Below are 25,633 nucleotides of genomic sequence, written 5' to 3'. Positions count from 1 at the left end.
CTTATCCTTATTGAACCTCATCAGATTTCTTTTGGCCCAATCCTCTAATTTGTCTAGGTCCCTCTGTATCCTATCCCTGCCCTCCAGCGTATCTACCACTCCTCCTAGTTTAGTATCATCCGCAAATTTGCTGAGAGTGCAATCCACACCATTCTCCAGATCATTTATGAAGATATTGAACAAAACCGGCCCCAGGACCAACCCCTGGGGCACTCCACTTGACACCGGCTGCCAACTAGACAAGGAGCCATTGATCACTATCTTTTGAGCCCGACAATCTAGCCAACTTTCTGCCCACCTTATAGAGCATTCATCCAGCCCATACTTCTTTAACTTGCTGACAAGAATACTGTGGGAGACCGTGTCAAAAGCTTTGCTAAAGTCAAGAAACAATACATCCACTGCTTTCCCTTCATCCACAGAACCAGTAATCTCATCATAGAAGGCGATTAGATTAGTCAGGCATGACCTTCCCTTGGTGAATCCATGCTGACTGTTCCTGATCACTTTCCTCTCATGTAAGTGCTTCAGGATTGATTCTTTGAGGACCTGCTCCATGATTTTTCCAGGGACTGAGGTGAGGCTGACTGGCCTGTAGTTCCCAAGATCCTCCTTCTTCCCTTTTTTAAAGATTGGCACTACATTAGCCTTTGTCCAGTCATCCGGGACTTCCTCCGTTTGCCACGAGTTTTTAAAGATAATGGCCAATGGCTCTGCAATCACAGCCGCCAATTCCTTTAGCACTCTCGGATGCAACTCGTCCGGCCCCATGGATTTGTGCACGTCCCTAACCACCTCTTTCTCCACAGAGAACTGGCCATCTACTCCCCATGTTGTGATGCCCAGCACAGCAGTCTGGGAGCTGACCTTGTTAGTGAAGACAGAGGCAAAAAAAGCATTGAGTACATTAGCTTTTTCCACATCCTCTGCCACTAGGTTGCCTCCCTCATTCAGTAAGGGGCCCACACTTTCCTTGGCTTTCTTCTTGTTGCCAACATACCTGAAGAAACCCTTCTTGTTACTCTTGACATCTCTTGCTAGCTGCAGCTCCAGGTGCGATTTGGCCCTCCTGATTTCATTCCTACATGCCCGAGCAATATTTTTATACTCTTCCCTGGTCATATGTCCAACCTTCCACTTCTTGTAAGCTTCTTTTTTATGTTTAAGATCCGCTAGGATTTCACCGTTAAGCCAAGCTGGTCGCCTGCCATATTTACTATTCTTTTGACTCATCGGGATGGTTTGTCCCTGTAACCTCAACAGGGATTCCTTGAAATACAGCCAGCTCTCCTGGACTCCTTTCCCCTTCATGTTAGTCCCCCAGGGGATCCTAGCCATCCGTTCCCTGAGGGAGTTGAAGTCTGCTTTCCTGAAGTCCAGGGTCTGTATCCTGCTGCTTACCTTTCTTCCCTGTGTCAGGAAGCCTGCTGGTCACTGTGGCTGTTTGGTAGCTGATGCTGGCAAATACTGCTGGCTGAGTTGCTATGGGAGCTGTTGCCAAGGCAACCTCAGGGTTCTATTGTTGCTGTTGCTTGAGGTTTCTTGCTGGTGGCTAGTTTCCAGGTAGCTTCTTCTTTGCAGGTGTCTTGCAGCTTCTGCTCTCCTCCAAACCCACTGCAAGTTCATCCTGCTAGCTGTCGGCCTTATATACTGGTTGGCTGAGCCTGAGAGAGCAATCAGCTTCCAGCTTCTTAGCCCCACCCAATGACATCATCCCTATTTTGGGGTAGAACAGCCCCATCCTGACACCATCTTGGATTTTTAGAAGATTCTTCTGAGTCATTCCCTATCAGTTAATGAAATTTTCCACTATGCCACTCAGTATCTTTCAGAGATGGAATCTTCCACTACATCATCCGTATATCTGCCATTTTGGTCAGCCATGTTGGATTTTCTAAATTTAAACTACCATTCATTTCTACTTATTTGAAGCGTTAATCTTACAACTAATTACTGTTTTATGCAAACCAAAGTGCCCTGATACTGTCATCACTCTTTTTATGTCAAATTGAAAGAAATATAATTTTACAAAATTGAAGATAAAAATCTCTCACTAGACTTGGCACTATACTAGAAATCATTGAATAAGAACAAAATTTATTACGAAGTGTCAGTGGAGCTGTGAAGGAAGTTATCCTTAAAGTGTGATGTTAATTTGAGGTTTATTGTGTGCTGATCCCTGGCACTAAGATATATGTTGGCATCTTGATTGCACTTATCAGTACAGTACCTCTGGACCGCTTGTCATGCTGGAGAATAGGAAACATAGGGAGGTGGATTAAGTACAGGACAGGGAGTTAGGAGGAGCTATAGTGCTGGTTCTGCTACTGACTGGCTGTATGGCCTTGAGCAAGTCACTTAACTCTTCGGTAAAATGGAGAAAATTACCTACCACACAGGGATGCAGAGACTCAAATTAATGTTTATAAAGATCCTTAGAAGTGCCTTAATAATGATACTTAGCACTCAAGGGGATAACCCTGTTCAGTGGTTAAATGCTGTTTCAACAAAATAAGTCCTAATGTCCAAGCTGTTCTGTGTGACAGCTCTGTATTCTGCATCACAATTGCAGAACTTCTAATTTATTCTCTTGTTTAAAAAAAAGAGAGGGCAGGAAAATAACTTGCCAGCAAGTTAAAGAAGTATGGGCTGGATGAATGGACTATGAGGTGGATAGAAAGCTGGCTAGATCGTCGGTCTCAATGGGTAGAGATCAATGGCTCCATGTCTAGTTGGCAGCTGGTATCAAGAGGAGTGCCCCATGGGTCGGTCCTGGGGCGGGTTTTGTTCAATATCTTCATTAATCTGGAGGAAGGCGTGGACTGCACCCTCAGCAAGTTTGCAGATGACACTAAACTGGGAGGAGTGGTAGATATGCTGGAGGGTAGGGATAGGATACAGAGGGACCTAGACAAATTAGAGGATTGGGCCAAAAGAAATCTGATGAGGTTCAACAAGGACAAGTGCAGAGTCCTGCACTTAGGACGGAAGAATCCCATGCACCGCTACAGACTAGGGACCGAATGGCTATGCAGCAGTTCTGCAGAAAAGGACTTAGGGGTTACAGTAGATGAGAAGCTGGATATGAGTCAGCAGTGTGCCCTTGTTGCCAAGAAGGCCAATGGCATTTTGGGATGTATAAGTAGGGGCATTGCCAGCAGATTGAGGGACATGATCGTTCCCCTCTATTCAACATTGGTGAGGCCTCATCTGGAGTACTGTGTCCAGTTTTGGGCCCCACACTACAAGAAAGATTGGAAAAATTGGAAAGCGTCCAGTGGAGGGCAACAACAAAGATAAGGGGACTGCAACATATGACTTATGAGGAGAGGCTGAGGGAACTGGGATTGTTTAGTCTGCAGAAGAGAAGAATGAGGGGGGATTTGATAGCTGCTTTCAACTACCTGAAAGGGGGTTCCAAAGAGGAAGGATCTAGACTGTTCTCAGTGGTACCAGATGATAGAACGAGGAGTAATGGTCTCAAGTTGCAGTGGGGGAGATTTAGGTTGGATATTAGGAAAAACTTTTTCACTAGGAGGGTGGTGAAACACTGGAATGCGTTACCTAGGGAGGTGGTGGAATCTCCTTCCTTAGAAGTTTTTAAGGTCAGGCTTGACAACGCCCTGTCTGGGACGATTTAGTTGGGGATCGGTCCTGCTTTGAGCAGGGGTTTGGACTAGATGACCTCCTGAGGTCCCTTCCAACCCTGATTAGACTATGATTCTATGAATGCACCAAATCTAAAATCAAGTAACCAGGATATAACAGAAAATAGAGAATAGAAAAAGTTAATAGTGTTTAAAACAAACACACACACACACACACACACACACACACACACACAGAGTTTTAGAAAAATGGAGGTTGGGAAATATGCGGGGAGAGGGGAGAATCCAAAACATGGTGATGGTTTGGGGTAGATGAAACAGGAGGGCATGAAGATTACAAAGCATAAAAGAGTCAAACACCAAAAGCTTGTAAGAGATTGTATTAGTTAAAGGTGCATTGTATTTATTCTATATTCATTGTGGTGTTCATTCTAAGTATTTATTCCTCTGCGACGAGTCTGAATTAATGAAGAAAGAAGAGATGAGGATTTCTGTGGGTTTCCATCACCAGAGCTAATTAGCTCAGGATAGGAACATCTTACAGGTATTATACATGCATTCTGTTAAGGCTACGGCACATTTCCCTTACTGCAGCTTGCACTAATAGTGCTATGTTCCAAAAGAACAGCGAAGCTGCACTGGTACGTAATGTTATATTGGTGCCACTTGACCTTTAAAAGTGCTCTAAGGTTTGATTCTAGTTCAGAGTGCCTGATTGTTGTTTTGTGTTCTCCAATCTGTTCATTCCCCTGCTGTGCTTTATGTTTAGCTTGTAAGCTCTTTGGTGCGGAGACTGTCTTTTTGTTACATGCTCACAGAGCACCTACCACAACGAGGCCCTGATCTATGATTGGGACCCTAGAAGCTATCCCAGTACAAAAAACAAACAACAAAGAAAAATACAATTGTAACTGTGACTGTATGTCTTAAAACACACACTCCTTCCATTCCGCAGGGGGCTGTGAGTAGGGAAGAGGCAGACCTGCTTTCTCTATCAGTTCCTTTTAAAATCACTGCTGGGACAAGAGGGTGGAGGGTGAGAAACATGGAAGGGGTTGGAGTGGTGCGGGAGGAGTGTGTGTGTTCCTATGATAAGTCTGGCAGAGATGCCTGTGTGGGGAGCATGAGACCAGGGGTGTGTGGGGTTGAAGGAAATGTGATGCACCCAAAATGGGGAAGGCTTTGGGAAGGTCATGAAATGTTCAGAAAAAGGACTGGTTCAGGGACCCATAAGAAATGGGGATGCTTGATTCAGGGGGTTGCTTAGATGAGTTGTGGGTACATGAGTCTGAGGAGGTGGTGTGTTTGCAGGGAACAGGAAGTGAGAGAATAGGAGTGTGGATGCATGAGTGGTGGGTTTATTGATATGGATGGGTAAGGTTGGTAGGTTTGGACTGTAACAGGGGGATGAGTGGGGGGTGCATGGTATTTGTAGGAGAAGTGAGAGTGTGTATTGAATGCATGGCCATATGAGAGAAAGGAGTGTGGGTGAGCAGGGAGTTTTAGTCAATGATGGATGTGAGTGGAGGGTGGGACAGCAAGTGTGGATGTATGAGGGGGTCTAATGGCAGAGAGTTTTGTGTGAGCAGAGGAGGTGGTGAGATTGAGGGTAATGGAAGGAAAGAGGGTGGGATAGAGTAAGAGAGAGATTAAAGGAGAAATGGGGGATTTAGATAGGAGGATGGGGAGCGAGAGAGGAGCAAGTGATTATTGAAGGGAGATAAGGTTGTCTGAAGCCCTGGAGAGGGAGTCAGGAGGGGAGAAAACACTGAGTGAGAAGAAAAAGGATGATGACAAACTAGTTTGAAGGGAAATGAATATGGAAAATGCCAGATGAAGGAAAACATAGCAGGAAAGGAAAGAGATGATGACAGAAAGAGGGAGATGGATGGAGTAAGTTAAACCTAATTAAAATATAAATGTTTTACAATGCAAAATGTTTGACTTTTTTGTTAAAATATGTTTTGAACAATGCACAAAATTTCACCAGTAACACCCGTAAATTTATCAATATGTATATATGTAGTTGTAAGTGTTTTTCTCCTCAAGGTTCTTCTTTGAGTAGTGTCCCTGTAGGTGCTCCACTCTTGGTGGACATGCATGTGCCCCACTTACCCTCAATCAGAGATTTTCATTAGCAGTGTCTGTACAGCCTGTGCATTTGCTGTTGGTATCCTCATGCCCTGCGCTAAGGCTATATGAGGCTGTGTGAGCAAATCACCCTCTCAGTTCTTTCTCAACTGCCTCAGCCCGAGATGGAGCTAGTGTGTTTGCTTCTTGCCTACCGCGGTAGTTTTGGAGCTTCTAGTTAGGGAGGGAGGATTGTTGGTTTAAAAATATATGTATATTTTTCTGGTTAGAGACTCCGGCTGGGGAAATTCTCCCTGTGAGGGGCATGCCTGGTACACCAGGGTTCAAATTCTGCCTCTCATGTAAAAAGGCAATACCAGTCAGTGATGGACGCACTAAATGTGTTTGCTGCCTGGGCGAATCGGACATGCCGTGGAAGTGCAACTTCCGCCTAGCCTTGAAATCTATGACTTGGAAGAACTGGGGAGGCAAACGATGGACTGTTTCCCCCACTCCACTTCGGAACCAGGTAAGGACCCCTCTGGATGTCAGTCGCCAGGATCATCTAGTGCCCCTTCCACCTTGGCGCAGCATTCTCCTAGGAAAGAGAAATCCCCAGAGCCCTTTGCTAAAGCCTCCCAGAAGAGGAGATCTAGTTCCCCTTGCAGGGATTCCCCCTAAAAAGACCTTGGTCTCTGGCCTGATCTACAGCCTCTGAGAGGTCTTCCTCGAGGCTCGTTACTGTAGGCATGAAAGGCTTCTCTGGTATAGGGGATGCAAGAAAACACCATGGTTCTAAGACCAAACTGGGCTCTGGAAAGACCTTGGTACCGTTGTCTGGGGATGGCACCAAACATGGAGGATCAGTACCTTCATCTCGGACTTCGCTCTTGATACCCTTCCCAAGTGCCATGGTACTGTGTAAGCCTTCAACATCATCAGCACCAGTCCTGAAGCGCCCTAAGGCTCTGTTACCATCAGATAGGGACAAACACTTGGTACTACAACATCTCTTGGTACTGCAGGACTTCAGATACCAGAGGGAATTGGTGCAAATGCTGAACCACAGTCTCCATTGTTAGTGGGCACAGAGTACCTCTTGGTATCAAGAACCTCTTAGTCTGTGGATCCCTTTACATCCCTAGTGCTGTCGCCCTCCTATTCTCTGGGAGCTCCTCCATTAGAGGACAAGGCTGGAGTCATTCTAATAGCCCTGATGTGGTCAGGGCTGGCATGGTTCCCTTACCTGTTTCACTTTGCTCTCTACCCTCAGATCTTCAACTGTCCTTCAATTCCCCTCTCAGGAGGCCTGATGCACCCCAACTTGAGTATTCTTCACCTCAAGGTGTGGTTCCTTGATGGTTCACGGGGCTACAGTCATCCTGCCCTGTGGAGGTCCAACATGTTTATTAAATAATAGAAAAGTTTTCCCCAGAAATATTGACCTCCAGAAGTGGGCAAGATTTGGTCACTGACGTGAGTGCCACAGTGCTGCTCCTGAATCTGCCCTGCTTCCTCTCATTCTGGATTACCTGCTATAGCATAAGAAATTGAGATTATCCCTCAATTCCATCAAAGTTCACCTGGCGGCCCTGACAGCCTTTCACACTACTGTTGAAGGTTTCTCTCTCTTTGCTCACCTCACAACTGCAAGATTTATGAAAGACTTGGGGAATCTTTTCCCACAGATAAATGTTCCTACTCCTTGGAACCTGAATTTGGTTCTTGAAAGCCTTACAAAGTCCCCATTTGAATCAGTGGCCACCTGCTCCCTCTTGAATTTATCAAGAAAAACAGCCTTCCTAGTGGCAATTACCTCAGTTCAGAGAGAGAGACTGGGGTGTTGATAGGAGACTCCCTATTCACAAATTTTCACAAGAATAAGGTGTCTTTAAGGCCACATCCCAGGTTTCTCCCTGAAGGGACTTCCGAATTTCACCTGAATTAGACCATATGCCTGCCAACTTTCTTACTGAAACTGCATGCTTCCAGCTGGGAGACCATTCTCTACACTCTAGATGTCAGGAGGGCATTATCTGGCTGCCTGAACAGAACAAACCATTTAGCCAATCTAATAATAAACTGTTCCTTTCAATTGCAAATAGATCCAGGGGTTCTCCCATTTCTACCCAGAGACTGTCAATAGATTTCAGATTGTATTATGGCTTGCTACCAGACTATCAAAATTCTCACCCCGTACCAGTGTTTCAGCACACTCAACTAGATCAAATGTACATGTATGGCTTTCCTTTAAAAATGTTCCCATTTCAGAAACCTGCAGGGCTGCTACGTCATCTTCAGTACACGCTTTCTCTAGACACTCTGCCTTGGTTGATGCCTCCAGGTCTGATGCTGCAGTTGGCAATGCAGTTCTCTCTTATGTGATGGACTCCATTCTGAAGCCCCCTCCTCCTGGGGATACTGCTCGGGAGTCATCCAGAGTGGAGAACCCATAGGGACACTACTCGAAGAAGAGGTTACTCACCCTGAGCAGTAACTGTAGATCTTTGAGATGTGTATCCCTATGAGTGATCCACTACCTGCCCTCCTTTCCCTTTGGTTTGGAGTTCCTGCTGCTGAGACTCAGTGGTGCAGAAGGAACTGTAGGGGTGGTTCGCCCACGCAGCCTGATATAGCCTTGGCACAGGGCACGAGGATACTTTGGCACATGCATGGGCCAAATGGACACTGCTAATGAAAATCTCCGATTGAGGGCATGTGAGGTGAACACGTACCTACCAAGAGTGGAGAACCTACAGAGGGACACCCATCTTGAAAAACTACAGTTACTGCCCAGGGTGAGTGACCTCTTCTTTTTCTTCCCAGGACTCAACTAACTTCTCTGTGCTTTGCCTGAGTTTCCTTTCTCTCTCATACACCATCCACTAGGTATAATAGTTGCCTTCTGAATATCATAAGGATAGTGCAAGGCTTAATTAATGTTTGCTGAACACTTGGAGATCCTTGGATGAAATTGGCTGTACATGCTAAGTGAAGAGTATCTTGTTGCTGAGGAGGGTGAGGCTGTTGCTATTCAGCAGTGATGATTTAGGAATGGCTTTAATAAACTCTGAAGGGAATTCTTGACAAGGCCTTTTCAAGCAGCAATTGGAAGCTTTGTGGGCTGAGAACCAAAAGGGTTAATACTGGTTGCAGTCCCTGGGTTTTTCTCATGTGTAAAAAGGAATAAGGGGCCTAAAGGAAAACAATGTGTAAATTCAGTCTATTGGTCGTGGTGGCTAAATTCTATTGACTGTGAAAATAGATGGGCATTTTTTTTTCTCCAAATACTGAGATAAATAAATAAATATATTTTTTATAGTACAGTATTTGGTATCTCAGCACTTCTTTTTATGGGAGACCTCAGCATTACTGTTTTATGCCCCTGGAGGGGATGGCTTATTGGTCTAAGCTGAATATTTGTTATGCCTAGACTCCCTGAAACCACAGGTTCAAATCCCAGGAGACTTAGTCATCAGCCCTTCATCCCTGTGAGTTGAATAACTTGAATCCTATGCAGATTACTCTGTGTGTGGATTTTCAGATGACACCTTAAAATCCTAAAATCTTTCCTACTTTATTTTGAAATTTTATATCCCTTGACATTCTTCCTAAAAGTAACCCAAAATATCCCCTCCCCAGGCTTCTACTTAGTGCTTTGTGCACTAAATGGTTGTAACCATCTGCCACAGAAGCAGCTGCATTTGCTGCATCTGTGTGTACAATACAGAATCCCTCTTCTGTGAAGATAGGTTAAATCCCCCAATGTGCACAAATTAAACAATTCCCCCTAATTTGAAACCATGTCTCAAGGAATTCCACCAGATCCTTTTGAGTAAATGAAGTTCTGCTGTATGGAGTTTAGGAAGTATTTTGGGATCCTTTATGATTACTTTAATCATCACAGCAGATGATTGTGTGTGTGTGTGTGTGTGTTTATGTATATAATATAAAAATCTCAATTGTTCACCTGGCAGTTCTGCTACATGACACTGATGTCATGCAGCCTACTAACTACTGTGCAGTACAACATCAAATATGAATACAGTCATAAAATATTTGCATTGAATTACCTGACAGCAAATGTATCAATTAGCGGCTCTCTAAATGAGCCCTGGAAATGTTTACAGCAAAATCACACGCCTCATTTCTGTATTGGCCTCTAGGTGGCAGAATTGCACTGTGTACAATATATGAGGAAGGCATTTAAAAACAAGAAAATGTTTAATGATATATACTTTTCCCAGTGTGAATAATTTTTGTTTCTGAAATCAGCAGCCTTATTTTTCCAATAGTGTAAAATTTATCAGGAAGCAGATAGAATCCATAAGCAATACTTTTTTAAAGAAAGAATAAAAAATCCATCTTTTGTTCATAGGTGCTGCCTGACTTTACAAAATACGATACAGCTTATAATAAAGTACAATTGCCAGGATAACACTGGTTCTTGAAGCATCTTTTCTGGGAATGTATACAAAACTGCTACAAATATGGTTTGCTCTGTGTGTGTGTGTGTGTGTGTGTGTGTGAGAACACCTTCAAACAAGTTAAAATGTCAAACGGTTTTCATGTGGAACAATTTATTAATTTCTGACAAATAATGGAAGCTGCACATAAACACACGGAGCAGAAGAGCTGAAAAAAACATTTGTAAGACAATGAGAGATCTCTTAGATAAAAATGTAAAAAGCCAGGCAACTGTGAGTTGGCTCTGTCAGCTTCATTATGTAAACATAGAAAATGTTGAACTGCTATGAAAACTATTGTTAGATGTGTGTAAATTCGATTAATTAACATTTCGAGAACAATTCCATTTTAGAGCATATTAAAATATTTCACTTTACAGAACATTGGCTTTAATTTGTCTTGGTATATGACAAACATAAATATTAGACTCTCATCTGAATCAGACATGCCAAATCCGTGGAAGAAAATGCAGACATTGGGCTTGTTTTTGGCTTAATTGGCTTGTGAGTTGCTTGTGGACTAGCTTTTTTGGCTTGTTGCTTGTTTAGCTTGTTGCTTCTCTTTTTAGATCGGCTCCCAGCAAGCAGGGGCAAGGGGTGGAGAGAGTCGGGTGCACAGTGGGCCCAGCACAGTCACTGATGGCATGCCGGAGGAATCTAGTCACATAGAGTGTTGGGGTTCATAGGGATTGGCTTGTTTTGGCCTTATTTTGAAATGGGATTGACTTGATTTTTGGCTTATTGTGAAAGTCGGGGTGCTTATTTACCATGTGAAAGTTGGCAACTGTGATCTGAATCTGTCTTCAAGATGGTACAACTATGTTTCATTGCTGTCCTTTGGTTTACATAAAAACAAGAGGTAGCTCCAGGAGATGGAAGCTCTAACGAGGACTTTTCGATTACATCCCTCTTTAGTAGAGGGAGAAACAGTTGGTGTAGAGGGTGAAACTCTGAAGTTCCCCTGTGAATTTTTCCCCAGAAAGTTATAGTAGGGTGGGGATTCTTCCTGCCCTCTCTTGGCTACCAACATTCCACCTTAGACACAAGCACTGAGTTCAGCCTCTGGAATATGCAGATCCATAGGAGGACTAGGGACTTCCAGGTGGGGAATCCGTGTCATCATGCCATTTCCCTTGACTCCCTAGCAGTGGTTTTCCTCTCCTGCAGCTGTACATAGGAACATAAGACTGGAAGGGACCTCCTTGATCACTGAGACCAGTTCATGCTATCCCTGAAAGATATAAAGAATAAAACCTAGAGTGGAAGGAGCGCCATTCAAATGTTTATAAAGTTTCAAGCTCTATTCTATTCTGCCACTTAACAAGTGGGGTGGGGAGAAGAAATGTATGTGTCTCACCACTACCTGCTAACCCAGCCCATACAGGGATCTGCTGATACACAGATCTTCACTCAGTCCCTTCAAATCCAGTCCAGATTTATCAATTGATGAGGTTCTAGTGTTTTTTGTGAGGTGAATTGCTTTGATCACCTCCTTGTTTTTAGTTGCCCATGTCCCAGACTACCACAGCAGGTGTTCAGTGGTATATTGTAAGTGGCAGAATCAGCACAGAGGCCAAGGATTATGTATGGAGGCTGTCCTAGAAGTAGTCTCTCCAGGAAAGGTTGAGGCATATTGGCAAGACTGGGGCATCTTGCACTGCTGCTGTTCTATGCTTAAATAAAGGACTTCAGTCTTCATTACTGTTTAGTGCTTTCCTGGAGTATTATGTTCTCTTCAATTGTATGGAGAAGGGAGTTAGTATTGTGCTCAATTAATTAAAACACTAATTCAAAAAAAAGTGGGAATTTTTCTAAATCTCATGCTGGTTTTTCAAAATTTCAGTCATCTTCTGATCACTGGGAAAATTTCAAGCTGCTGTAGAACTGGTTGAAAACTCCCAAGGATTTTCTTCCCCATTGAAAACTGATTTTTGGAAATATTTAATCAAACTTGAAAGGGGGAAAATTCCAACCATCTCTAAACACTATGGCTTATGTTAGTGTAGTGTGTCTAGACCTTTAAGACCAAAATCTGATTCTTTACTCTGACTGAGTAGCACCTTATGAAGTGGTCCCACTGAATAAAGTGGGGCTACTCCTTGAGTACTTTTACTGTGCGTAAGGGTATTGGAATCCAATCCTTTATTACTGAGCTGCTCTGAAACAAGGGTATAAGGCACAGAATTCCTGAAGCAATGTCTCAGTTTTTAAGTTTTGAAGCAGGTTTATTTGATACTGTTGATCTTTAATCAGAGTAGATACTTTTTCCCAGAAGAACTTTAAATTGTTCAATGCTGCTGAGTTTCGAAAAGTGAAAGGAAGTTTGCATAAAGATATTTTTGGGGCATAAATATTACTTCAAAAAAATGGGAAACCCAATGTTTGATGGATTTATGATAATTCTATGTCCAGTCCACTCACTAAAGTTGGATTTGGTTCAAAGATGCCTATGAATTTTTCTAAACAGAAACAATACAGAGCAATGCAGTTTACTTATTGTGAGCTTTAACTTGATTTACACACAAATCCTTGAAAGCCTGAAAGCTTAGTTTTTGCATTTCTATAAACTATAAAAGCAGCCTTTTTATTGACCAGAAATCTAGTGAATTTGTATTCTTACAATATCTAAAATAATAAAGCAACACTCATTACTGAATGGAATTCAAAACCATTTTCCAATTGTGTAGTTTATTTGAATGAGATCTGTTGTGTTTGCCTTACTACAGTTTAATCAGTGATATATGGTTGTGGGAATGTGACTGAAGGGATTTTGACACTCTGCATGCTAACTAGTGCTACTGCAATGTAACCATTTATCATGACGGAAACCTTGAAGGTCTACCGTACTAATGCTGTCATGGACTGCTTAATATGACAAGACTAGTGTTTCCACAGATTACTCATACCATGCCATCAATAGGAAAGGTCATATAGGACTGAACTCTGCTTAACATAATCATATTTCTTAATTTGTGGCTACTGTTATTTTTAAACAAAATAATTTCTCATAGCAGTAAAACAATTTTATTAGCCCTGATGCTTTTTGTTTCTTACTATAATTCACATATTTTTATCTTTTAGAATTATAAAACATATGTTGTCATTTGTCTTTAAGATTAGGTAGAGTTCACCTTCCTGATAACCTTCTTCCCTCCCATGGGCCTGAATGTCCCCCACATGTCCTCACACTGGCATTTTGCTCTGTATGTAGTAGGTTGACTAGATAGCGCATAATAACTTTGGTTAGTGTTTTCCAAGGATAGTGGTGGAGTTCAGGAGGTGTAGGTTACAGCCTCTGTAGTGCTTCACCTATGCCAGAAGGGGTTATGTTTTAGATTCTTTCTCTGTTAATGAAGATGCCTGGAAAAAATTGACTTTCAGTGAGCTCTACTCCCTAAGAAGGTGCCAATGAAACCTTTATGGCACACAACATTATCATAGAATCATAGAATCATAGAATATCAGGGTTGGAAGGGACCCCAGAAGGTCATCTAGTCCAACCCCCTGCTCAAAGCAGGACCAATTCCCAGTTAAATCATCCCAGCCAGGGCTTTGTCAAGCCTGACCTTAAAAACCTCTAAGGAAGGAGATTCTACCACCTCCCTAGGTAACGCATTCCAGTGTTTCACCACCCTCTTAGTGAAAAAGTTTTTCCTAATATCCAATCTAAACCTCCCCCACTGCAACTTGAGACCATTACTCCTCGTTCTGTCATCTGCTACCATTGAGAACAGTCTAGAGCCATCCTCTTTGGAACCCCCTTTCAGGTAGTTGAAAGCAGCTATCAAATCCCCCCTCATTCTTCTCTTCTGCAGGCTAAACAATCCCAGCTCCCTCAGCCTCTCCTCATAACTCATGTGTTCCAGTCCCCTAATCATTTTTGTTGCCCTTCGCTGGACTCTCTCCAATTTATCCACATCCTTCTTGAAGTGTGGGGCCCAGAACTGGACACAGTACTCCAGATGAGGCCTCACCAATGTCGAATAGAGGGGAACGATCACGTCCCTCGATCTGCTCGCTATGCCCCTACTTATACATCCCAAAATGCCATTGGCCTTCTTGGCAACAAGGGCACACTGCTGACTCATATCCAGCTTCTCGTCCACTGTCACCCCTAGGTCCTTTTCCGCAGAACTGCTGCCTAGCCATTCGGTCCCTAGTCTGTAGCTGTGCATTGGGTTCTTCCGTCCTAAGTGCAGGACCCTGCACTTATCCTTATTGAACCTCATCAGATTCCTTTTGGCCCAATCTTCCAATTGGTCTAGGTCCTTCTGTATCCTATCCCTCCCCTCCAGCGTATCTACCACTCCTCCCAGTTTAGTATCATCCGCAAATTTGCTGAGAGTGCAATCCACACCATCCTCCAGATCATTTATGAAGATATTGAATAAAACCGGCCCCAGGACCGACCCCTGGGGCACTCCACTTGATACCGACTGCCAACTAGACATGGAGCCATTGATCACTACCCGTTGAGCCCGACAATTTAGCCAGCTTTCTACCCACCTTATGGTGCATTCATCCAGCCCATACTTCCTTAACTTGCTGACAAGAATACTATGGGAGACCGTGTCAAAAGCTTTGCTAAAGTCAAGAAACAATACATCCACTGCTTTCCCTTCATCCACAGAACCAGTAATCTCATCATAAAAGGCGATTAGATTAGTCAGGCATGACCTTCCCTTGGTGAATCCATGCTGGCTGTTCCTGATCACTTTCCTCTCATGCAAGTGCTTCAGGATTGATTCTTTGAGGACCTGCTCCATGATTTTTCCAGGGACTGAGGTGAGGCTGACTGGCCTGTAGTTCCCAGGATCTTCCTTCTTCCCTTTTTTAAAGATTGGCACTACATTAGCCTTTTTCCAGTCATCCGGGACTTCCCCGGTTCGCCACGAGTTTTCAAAGATAATGGCCAGTGGCTCTGCAATCACAGCCGCCAATTCCTTCAGCACTCTCGGATGCAACTCGTCCGGCCCCATGGACTTGTGCATGTCCAGCTTTTCTAAATAGTCCCTAACCGCCTCTATCTCCACAGAGGGCTGGCCATCTCTTCCGCATTTTGTGATGCCCAGCGCAGCAGTCTGGGAGCTGACCTTGTTAGTGAAAACAGAGGCAAAAAAAGCATTGAGTACATTAGCTTTTTCCACATCCTCTGTCACTAGGTTGCCTCCCTCATTCAGTAAGGGGCCCACACATTCCTTGGCTTTCTTCTTGTTGCCAACATACCTGAAGAAACCCTTCTTGTTACTCTTGACATCTCTGGCTAGCTGCAGCTCCAGGTGCGATTTGGCCCTCCTGATAACATTCCTACATGCCCGAGCAATATTTTTATACTCTTCCCTGGTCATATGTCCAACCTTCCACTTCTTGTAAGCTTCTTTTTTATGTTTAAGATCCGCTAGGATTTCACCATTAAGCCAAGTTGGTCGCCTGCCATATTTACTATTCTTTCGACTCATCGGGATGGTTTGTCCCTGTAACCTCAACAGGGATTCCTTGAAATACAGCCAGCTCTCCTGGACTCCTTTCCCCTTCAAGTTAGTCCCCCAGGGGATCCTGGCCATCCGTTCCCTGAGGGAGTCGAAGTCTGCTTTCCTGAAGTCCAGGGTCCGTATCCTGCTGCTTACCTTTGTTCCCTGCGTCAGGATCCTGAACTCAACCAACTCATGGTCACTGCCTCCCAGATTCCCATCCACTTTTGCTTCCCCCACTAATTCTACCCGGTTTGTGAGCAGCAGGTCAAGAAAAGCACCCCCCCTAGTTGGCTCCTCTAGCACTTGCGCCAGGAAATTGTCCCCTACGCTTTCCAAAAACTTCCTGGATTGTCTATGCACCGCTGTATTGCTCTCCCAGCAGATATCAGGAAAATTAAAGTCACCCATGAGAATCAGGGCATGCGATCTAGTAGCTTCCGTGAGCTGCCGGAAGAAAGCCTCATCCACCTCATCCCCCTGGTCCGGTGGTCTATAGCAGACTCCCACCACTACATCACTCTTGTTGCACACACTTCTAAACTTAATCCAGAGACACTCAGGTTTTTCTGCAGTTTCGTACCGGAGCTCTGAGCAGTCATACTGCTCCCTTACATACAGTGCTACTCCCCCACCTTTTCTGCCCTGCCTGTCCTTCCTGAACAGTTTATAACCATCCATGACAGTACTCCAGTCATATGAGTTATCCCACCAAGTCTCTTGCATTTTGTTATCTTGCATTTTGTATTTGCCTTGTATTTTACAGACCAAGTATATAAAACATTTTATTAGTGCTATTTTTCATCTGTCTATCTGGCCCTCCTCACCATAGTATCTGAGTGCTTCCCAAGTAGTTAAAAAAAAGGAAATAGCAATAAGTGGCTCTCTTTCTTTCTTCCCAGCTTGTATGAGCAATGCAGGTTTTATTAGTTCATAGAGTTCTTTTGTTTGTGGCTGAGAGAGTTTGAGGGAAATCTAAGGCAAGGAAATATTGCATTTTGCTCTGAAAGTGTTGATTCTCCGGTAATTTCTGTCTCTTGAAAACTTTAGTCCCATAGTCTAGTTCCTCTTCCTCTGAAAGTTCTCTCCTGCACTTTCATACTCCCTCTATCTGTTGACAGTTTCATTTTTCCAGTGGAATGTAGGACTTGTGGGATGTCATGGTCTTAGAGAAAGAGTTTATCTCTCAGGTAGCTAGGTAAAATCACATGGAGGGACCTGCCAGGTCAGCTTGCCATAGCTGCTGTGAGTAGAGCTGGTTGAATTTTATTCCCTCAATGTTTTTTCAGTACTTTTTGAAAGAAAAATGTGTGTTTGTTTTTTGTCAAAATGGACATTTCTCTGGGAAATCCCACACTGATCCCCCACACTGATTATCAAGAAGCTAGGGGGAAAAACAGCCCCCTTATTGCAATCTCTACTGGACCTATTTGCTGATTGTGAGACGAAGTGAGATGTTACTTAAAATTCTATTCACTACACAAAATACTCTTCTGATCCCCAAAGGGCCAGCCACATTACCAGATTAATGCTAGTTTGGATCTTACCCAAAATACTATGCTGCCAGCCAATCCTCTAGTATCTAAAACCAAAGGTTTATTATAAAAGAAAATAATGAGAAGAGAATTGTTAAATGGTCAAAACAATTAGATACATACATAGGACTTCAGAGTCCATATATCAGGTTCTTTAGCAGCACTAGTGAGTTTGCTGGCTTGTAAAGTCCCTCTGGAACACATCCAGAGCTTGGATGGGTCTTCCAGTCCTTTGTTCAAAGCTTCAGTTGGTAGAAAATTTACTCCAGAGGTGAGAAGCAGGATTGAAGACAAAATGGAGGTGATGCAGCTGCCTTTTGTATTCTCTGCTATGTGGTTTGTACATCCTTGATCCCAAACACAAGCTCACAGCACATGGGCATGGAAAAGTATTTCACACTCCCTGTCCATAGGCATGTTCCTACATGTCCTGCTGACTCATAGTAGGGTGACCAGACGTCCCAATTTTATAGGGATAGTCCCGAGTTTTGGGTCTTTTTCTTATATAGGCTCCTATTACCCCCCACCCCGTCCTGATTTTTCACACTTGCTATCTGGTCACCCTAACTCATAGGCATAGACCTGGGCTTCTCCCAATGGGTTCATTGTACAGCTGATTGCCCTTGATGGGCCATCAAACAGGCTGGTTCGTGCTGATGCCAATCTGTCTGGGAGTGTCACCCATATACACAGCACAAGTTTGAGATATCAATAAAGCACACATTTATAAATCACAATACAAAGATGATTCATACATATAAACAAGCATCATATTTAGCAAATCAGAACTTACCTTACATGGCATATCTTGTATAAGATTCATTGCAACTTTGTAATATTGGTATCGGTATTATTATAAATGGTCAGTCATACTCCATACAGCGTTACACACCCCTTCCCACAGTCTTAGTGATGGTGGAAGGTTTTATTGGAAGAGGAGGGTGTTGGTCAACCCCTGGAAACCTGAGGAGAGGGAAAGTGCTCGTACTCAAGCGTACTTTCCCTTCCAATTGCCCTTCCTCATACCTCAGGGAAGGGGAGGGATTTTTCTGCCTCTTATTGGCGAACCAAGAGGGGCTGGAGGGCTGATTGGCTCTCATACCAAACCTCCTCTCTTTTTGGAAGCCTCCTGGGCATCTGGCAGCCATCTTGTTGCTATTGCTGGCCCTCTCCCACATATTTAAGATATTGTCAGACTGTATTTCCAGGATCCGATGGGTCTGACCAGATTGCCTCTTTTGAGATGAATAAGGAATTTTTCTCTGGGCCAAATTTGTGAGGTTTGAGGGTGTTTGCCTGCCTTGTAGCATAATAGAGGCTTAGTTTTAGGTTAAAAGGGAGTGAGAACAGGAATTTTTAATTTGAAGAGGTAGTATAGGATTGTTCAGTTTGTTGCAAGTTGTGACCAGTGTTCAGTTAGATGTGAGGCTGAAAGGGCCAGGTCCCAGAAATAAATGAGTAAGAGACATGGGATATGGCTGGTGGATTTTTTTTTAACCTGTAGGCTGGGCATATGGGAGGCCATAAGTTTTCATAGGCTTAGGTACCCCTCAGGGATGCCCTCATTCTCCCTTGTAGAAGGAGTGTGGTGGTGAGAGAATTCAGAGGTGGGTTGAGTGCTAGAGGTTAGGCAGAAGAGTCACAATCCTGATTTATTGGTTAAATGGTGTGATGCCATTTAACCCCAAACCAAACACAATCAAATTTTTCTGGTATTTGCTGGGGGATGGGTGGATTGCACCTCTTCCCATTATTAAGATTAATAAAGTTACAGTTTGCCACTTTAAAATCCATCCTAGTGTCTATTTTGTTTGTTTGCTTGCATTAACAGCATAATTCTATCACAGTTCAAAACAAGGAGGCAAAGTTAAGATTGGGCAGGAGGTATAAATCAGATGGGCTGATGAATAGAGGAGGATTATGTGGCAGTGGGGACCTGGCTATATCCTTTAACAATTAAAACCCCAAAAGGATCTGGAAAATTTAAAGAAACAGAATTTTTGAAAAAAAAAAAAAAAAAAAAAGGTGATTTGTGTGGGGTGGTTAGCTGGGCTCCAGTGAAACACACTTACAATCTTAACATTTATAACATATTTTTGTTTGTGAAGTTCATTTCTATCTCTAGGTATGCATCAGCTGGAATGCGGTGCTTAACAGGGTTTGGATAAAAAATGACTTTCATCATTACAACTCAAGAGAAAGCAGCTTCACTTGATTCACTTAGATCAAACAAGCTTTTTCTGGGTGAACAGCAGATAATATGGAAAAAACTATTTCATCTTAAATCATGCTAAGCCATGTAAAACCCTTATCATAGCTGGTTCCCTGGCTATAGAGAGTAACTTTGACAAGGCTGCTTGGATGCACTCTATTTTTCTGCTAACTGTACAAGAATGGGACTTTGAAAGTTTGTTCAATAAGCTAGAATTCTTTGCATGAAGAGTTCATACAGGATTTAAACTTCACCCAGTGTAGTTTAATGCCATTTTATCCTGGTTCTAGTCAGTTTTGACACTTTAACAATTTCTAATATTGCTTGCTGTGTAACAGATGCAAACACTTGCATTTTTACAGGGAAGGATTTGTTTTACATTTGCCTCGCCTTTCAGCAGAAATCTATGAAAATATCAATGACAATTTAGGAGAGAGAATTTTGCTCTTAAATTAATAAATTGTGGGTCTTTAATGCTCTTCCTTGCAGCCTTATAATTGTAACAAAATTAATAGATGGTAGTAACGTGAATAGTCTTTGCCCACGTTTGTGAATGTCCATTATTCCATAATTATTTCTATCTTGTTTTTCACTTTGGGGGAACACATTTGATAGTTTAATGATTTATGCTTTTATTTATTTACATCCTGTCATGGTTCAGGGTTAGCTGCACCTTTGACCTCTCTTGAGTGCACCCTTTCGAGTGATGGTAGAGTTGCACCTCCTCACTGTAATCCCAGGAATCTCCCATTCACAGACAAAATCCCCAGGCTACAGTTACCCCTGCTTACCCAACTGGATAAATACAATGACTTAGAACAGTTTCTTCAAAACTAAGACTCTGTCTACACTGGCACTTTCGTAGTTCAAACGTAGTTGCTCGGGGATGTGAAAAAACAAAAGTTTTAATAATGAAAAGCATCGGCATAAACAGTGCTTCGTTGGTGGGAGTGGTGCTCCTGGCGACGAAGCGACTGCCCCTCATTGGAGTTGGTTTTATTTTGTCGCCAGGAGACCTTTCTCCTATAAAGAGTGGCTATGCTGCCCACCTTACAATGGCGTGGCTGGCGTGGCACAGCCGTGCCGTTGTAAGGTGCTCATTGTAGACAGAGCCGAAGTATTTATCCCCGCTTCTGGGGACCGGGGTTCCAACTGTTTCCCTGAAGTCGCTGCCTCCGGTGTCTCCCCCTCAGCTTCAGGGCTGAGTTATTTTTTAAAAACCCTTGCAAAATTCTTGTTTCATTTTCTTTGCTTGGATTCCTCACTTTTCACCTCAGGGGTTCCCAGCCAGCTTGTTGATCCAAAGCATGGTAGAGGTGAAACGTCAAAGGAATTCACAATTGTATTGTTTAAGTACCGATGATTGTGTTCTCTGAAGCCACTGACTTTGGTTCCTACAGACATATACAACTACATAAGAGTGACTTAACACCTGATTAAGCAAGCAACACATAATCATCGAACTGAGGGTCACAAGTAATAAAAATGAGATCTCCCACATTCTTCACACATGGTATTTACTTTGATCAAGGATTTTTTTTTTCAGATTTACAGCCTTTCATCAGACTGTGTACGCAAAGTATAAAAAATATCCAAATTATTTAGTAAAAGCATATGTTTTCATGCATTTTAAACTCCCATATAAATGATCAGATGATTTTTCAGAGGTAATGAGCAACAGCAGATCTCTTTTGACTTAATAGGCAATTGTCTGTGCTCACTACTTTTGTGCCCAACAGGTGCTATGTCTGAAATTTTTGTGGAGGGTGTGGGTGTGTGTGTGTATAAGGCTATGGGCTTGTCCACATTTAAAATGCTGCAGTCATGCAGCTGCACTGCTTCTGAGGTAGGTAATCCACCTTCCCGAGAGATGCTAGCTGGATCAACAGGCTTATTCGCTCGTCGACCTAGCACTGTCTGCACCGGGGGTTAGGTTGGTTTAACTGCATCTCCCGGGAGTGTGGATTTTTCACATACCTGAGCAACGTAGTTATACCGATCTAATTTCCTAGTGCGGACCAAGCCTAAGTCTACACTTAAAACATTACCGTGGCAGCACTGCGGCTGTGCAGTTGTAGTGCTTCAATGCAGACCCTACAACACGGGGATGGGTTTTCCCATTGCTGTACTACATACACCTACTCAAGAGGCAGTAGAATTCTTCCATCAACTTGGTGCTGTCTGTATGGGGGTGGGTAATCCTGTCTTCCAACAGTGGCCAGCACCAGGTGCCCCAGAGGGAATGAGCAGAACAGGTAATTATCAAGTGATCCATCTCCTGTCACTCATTCCCAGCTTCTGGCAAACAGAGGCTAGGGACACCATTCCTGCCCATCCTGGCTAATAGCCATTGATAGACATCTCCTCCATGAATTTATCTAGTTCTTTTTTGAACCCTGTTATGGTCTTGGCCTTCTCAACATCCTCTGGCAAGGCGTTCCACAGGTTGACTGAACATTGTGTGAAGAAATACTTCCTTTTATTTGTTTTAAACCTGCTGTCTATTACTTTCATTTGGTGACCCCTAGTTCTTGTGTTATGAGAAGTAGTAAACAACACTTCCTTACCTACTTTCTCTACACCAGGCATGATTTTATGGACCTCGATCATATCTCCCCTTAGCCATCTCTTTTCCAAGCTGGAAGGTCCCAGTCTTATTAATCTCGCCTCATACAGAAGCCGTTCCATAACCCTAATAATTTCTGTTGCCCTTTTCTGAACCTTTTCCAATTCCAATATATCTTTTTTGAGATGGGGTGACCACATCTGCACACAGTATTCAAGATGTGGGCGTACCATGGATTTATATAGAGGCAACATGATATTTTCTCTCCTATTATCTATCCCTTTCTTAATTATTCCCAGCATTTTGTTCACTTTTTTGACTGCTGCTGCACATTGAGTGGGTATTTTCAGAGAACTATCCACAGTGACACCAAGATCTCTTTCTTGAGTGGTAACAGCTAATTTAGACCCCATAATTTTATACATATAACGTAGGACTGAAAGGGACTTCGATAGGTCATCTAGTCCAGTCTCTTGCACTGAGGCAGGACTCAGTGTTATCAAGCCAGAGGTTCTCAAACTGTGGTCTGCGGACCAATAGTCGTCTGCGAGCTCCATTCAGGTGGTCCACAAATAGTTCCCTCTAAGGTGCATGCCTGTGCGGCCACACATGACAGAATGAAGGGCCACCACCTAATTAGTGAAGCCACACAGGTGTGGCTCCACTAATTGGATGCCTGGACCCTGGAGAAGACACACATGTAAGGTGAGGTGGTGGCCTTGTGGGGATTAAGGGGTAGGTGGGAAAGGGCAGTGGGGTGAGAAGAGGGCACGGGGGGAATCTGGGACATGTAGGGCTGTGGTGGCCAGAGAAAGAGGCATGTTTCCCCAGCTCCAGGGCAGTGGCTGCTGTGGAGAGATGGCCCTTGTTAGAGAGCTTATTCCTTCACTCTCCCACTTCCCTGGTCCTTCTCACATGAACAGAGAGCAACAATACCCGAAGTCCGAAGGTGCAAACAATTCGATGTTTATTGGGGTGAACTTCCAGCAAGCTTAAATACAAGTTCCTTTTCCTTATTTCCGAATCCCAACTTACTTCCTGTTTGCCCCTAATTTATATAGTAATATTCTTAGCTATACCTTAACCAATCATTCTACTAAAATTTAACTAACCAATCCTAACATATTGTAACATGATTATGTAACCAATTATATCCCACCACCTTAATTAGTTTACACCCAGCAAAATTAATTATACAGCAGACAGGAACAATCACAGAACCAGACAGAGATTATACAGACAAACAATAGCAAAGTGGCAACTATAATGGCAAGACAATACAGAAGTGAGGATTTCACATCCCAGTATTGATAAGTGAGTTCTTGCCAGACAGGATGCTATCAAACTAAGTTTTCTTTTACATTTTCTAGGCACTTCCCTTTCTCTGGAGCTGATAGGCATACAATCCTGTCCTGATAGTGCCTAACAGCCCAATAGCACCTTATTTCAATGTGACTAGTTTGGAATGTGAGGATGTGACCGTTCGCTTCCCAGCTTAATGCTGCCTCTGCTGCTTAGCCAAAGGCCTTAGCCTAAGAACAGGGCCCCAGACTGTCACAGTAAGAGAAGGACCTTACATTGGCAGACCGTGATTTTGTTTCTTTCTTTTATACCTCTAACTAGCCAAGTGATAAGAATACACCTAAATTCTTAAAGTACAGGCCTTTACAGGCAGGCCTGAATATCTATGTCCTAACAGCCCTCCTTCCCAGCCCCAGCTCAGGGGCTGCCACAGTAGGGGAGACCCCCCTTCCTTCCCAGCCCACCTGGGGGGCTACTGTGGCAGGGGGGAGAGAGCACATCCATCGCATTAGAAAGGTAAGACTACTGATATTAAAATGAGCTGTGTGCTTTTATTTGTAGAACAAAAAAAGTTAATTGTTTTTTTTTATATAGCGCTTTTATCCAAAGCGCTTTACAATAGTTAGGTAATGGTACAAACAACATTTGGAAAGATCATTAAGTGGTCTGCTGAGACCCTCAGCAATTTTCAAGTGGTCCATGAAAAAAAAGTTTGAGAACCCTTGGTCTAGACCAGGGGTCTCAAACATGCAGCCTGCGGGCTGCGTGCGGCCCAGGGAGTTATTTGCTGAGGCCTGCCAAGTTCCCTACCCCGCCCCAGAGTTATTTCCTGCGGCCGCCAAGCTTCCCATATCTGCCTCCTCCCCTCCCCTCAGTGTGCTGCGTCCCTGCTCCTCTGCCTACCTCTAGGCACTTTCCAGGAGGGAGCAGCGGGGAGCTGTGGGCTTAGGGGAGGAGGCAGAGAAGAGGCGGGGCAGGGGCAGGGATTTGGGGAAGGGGTTGGAATAGGGGCAAGGAGGGGGCGGAGTTGGGGTGGGGACTTTGGGGAAGGGCTGGAATGGGGGTAGGGAAGGGGGGGAAGAGGCTGGGCAGGGGCGGGGCCTTATGGAAGGGGTGGAGTGGGGACAGGGCTGGGAGCAGCAGTGCGGGGGCTTTTGTATCTTTATATGAAATGGTGTCAGTGATGCAGCCCTCAGGCCAATGTACTAGTCCTCATGAGGCTCGTGTCATAATTTGAATTTGAGATCCCTGGTCTAGACCATCCCTGAGAGGTGTTTGTCTAACCTGTTCTTAAAAACCTGTTCAAAAAAAGGTATTTTGTCCTTATAGTTAGGAAGTTTTCCTAATGTTTAACATAAATCTCCCATCCTGCAATTTAAACCTATTACTTCTTGTCCTGTCCTCGGTGGTTAAACAGAACAATTTATCACCCTCCTCGTTACAACAGCTTATTTATGTATTGGAAGATTATCATGGCCCCCCTCAGTCTTCTCCAGACTAAACACACCCAGTTTTTTCAATCTTTCCTCATAGGTAATGTGTTCTAGCCCTTCATCATTTTTGTTGCTCTTCTCTGGACTTTCTCCAATTTGTCCACATCTTTCCTGATGTGTAGTGCTTAGTATTGGACACAATACTCCAGTTGAGGCCTTCTCTGTGCTGAGTAGAGTGGAAGAATTGCTTCTCATGTCTTGCTTACAATACTTCTGCTAATATATTCCAGACTGATGTTCATGTTTTTTGCAACAGTATTACATTGCTGACCCATATTTAGTATGTGATCCTCTGTAACCCCCACATCCTTTTCTGCAGCACTCCTTCCTAGGCAGTCATTTCCCATTTTGTATTTATGCAATTGATTATTCCTTCCTAAGCGTAGTACTTTTCATTCATCCTTATTGAATTTTGTCTGTGTAATTTAGATAATTTATCCAATTAATCAAGATCATTAAGAATTTTAATCCTGTCCTCCAAAGCACTTGCAACCCCTTGCAGCTTGGTATCATCTGCATACTTTCTATGTAGTTATCCAAGTAATTTATGAAAAGAACCCTGGACAGATCCCTGCCAGACCCTACTCAATATGCTCTTCCAGCTCGATTGTGAACAATCATGTGGGTGGTAGGTGGAGGGACAGGGGAGCAGAGATATTTATATTATCTTCCAATGGTACTCCCGAAGAAAATGTTGATACAACTTCATCCTAAAATCTATATTTGTTGTTCAAACTGTTTCTATTTTCACTAATTAATCTTGCTTTTCAGAAAAACCATTGTCATTTGGGTAAATTTTATGCAGCCTGTCCTTTCACTACTAAGGAGTGTTGCTTAAAGGTAAAGTTTCTGAAGTCTACCCCTCTTCTGCCAATTTGTGAGCTCAAGGTATGGACAGAAGTGTTCTGTG

Source organism: Lepidochelys kempii, chromosome 4, assembly GCF_965140285.1.
Source record: "Lepidochelys kempii isolate rLepKem1 chromosome 4, rLepKem1.hap1, whole genome shotgun sequence".
Classification (NCBI taxonomy): domain Eukaryota; kingdom Metazoa; phylum Chordata; order Testudines; family Cheloniidae; genus Lepidochelys; species Lepidochelys kempii.
Note: the sequence above shows the minus strand (reverse complement) of the source record.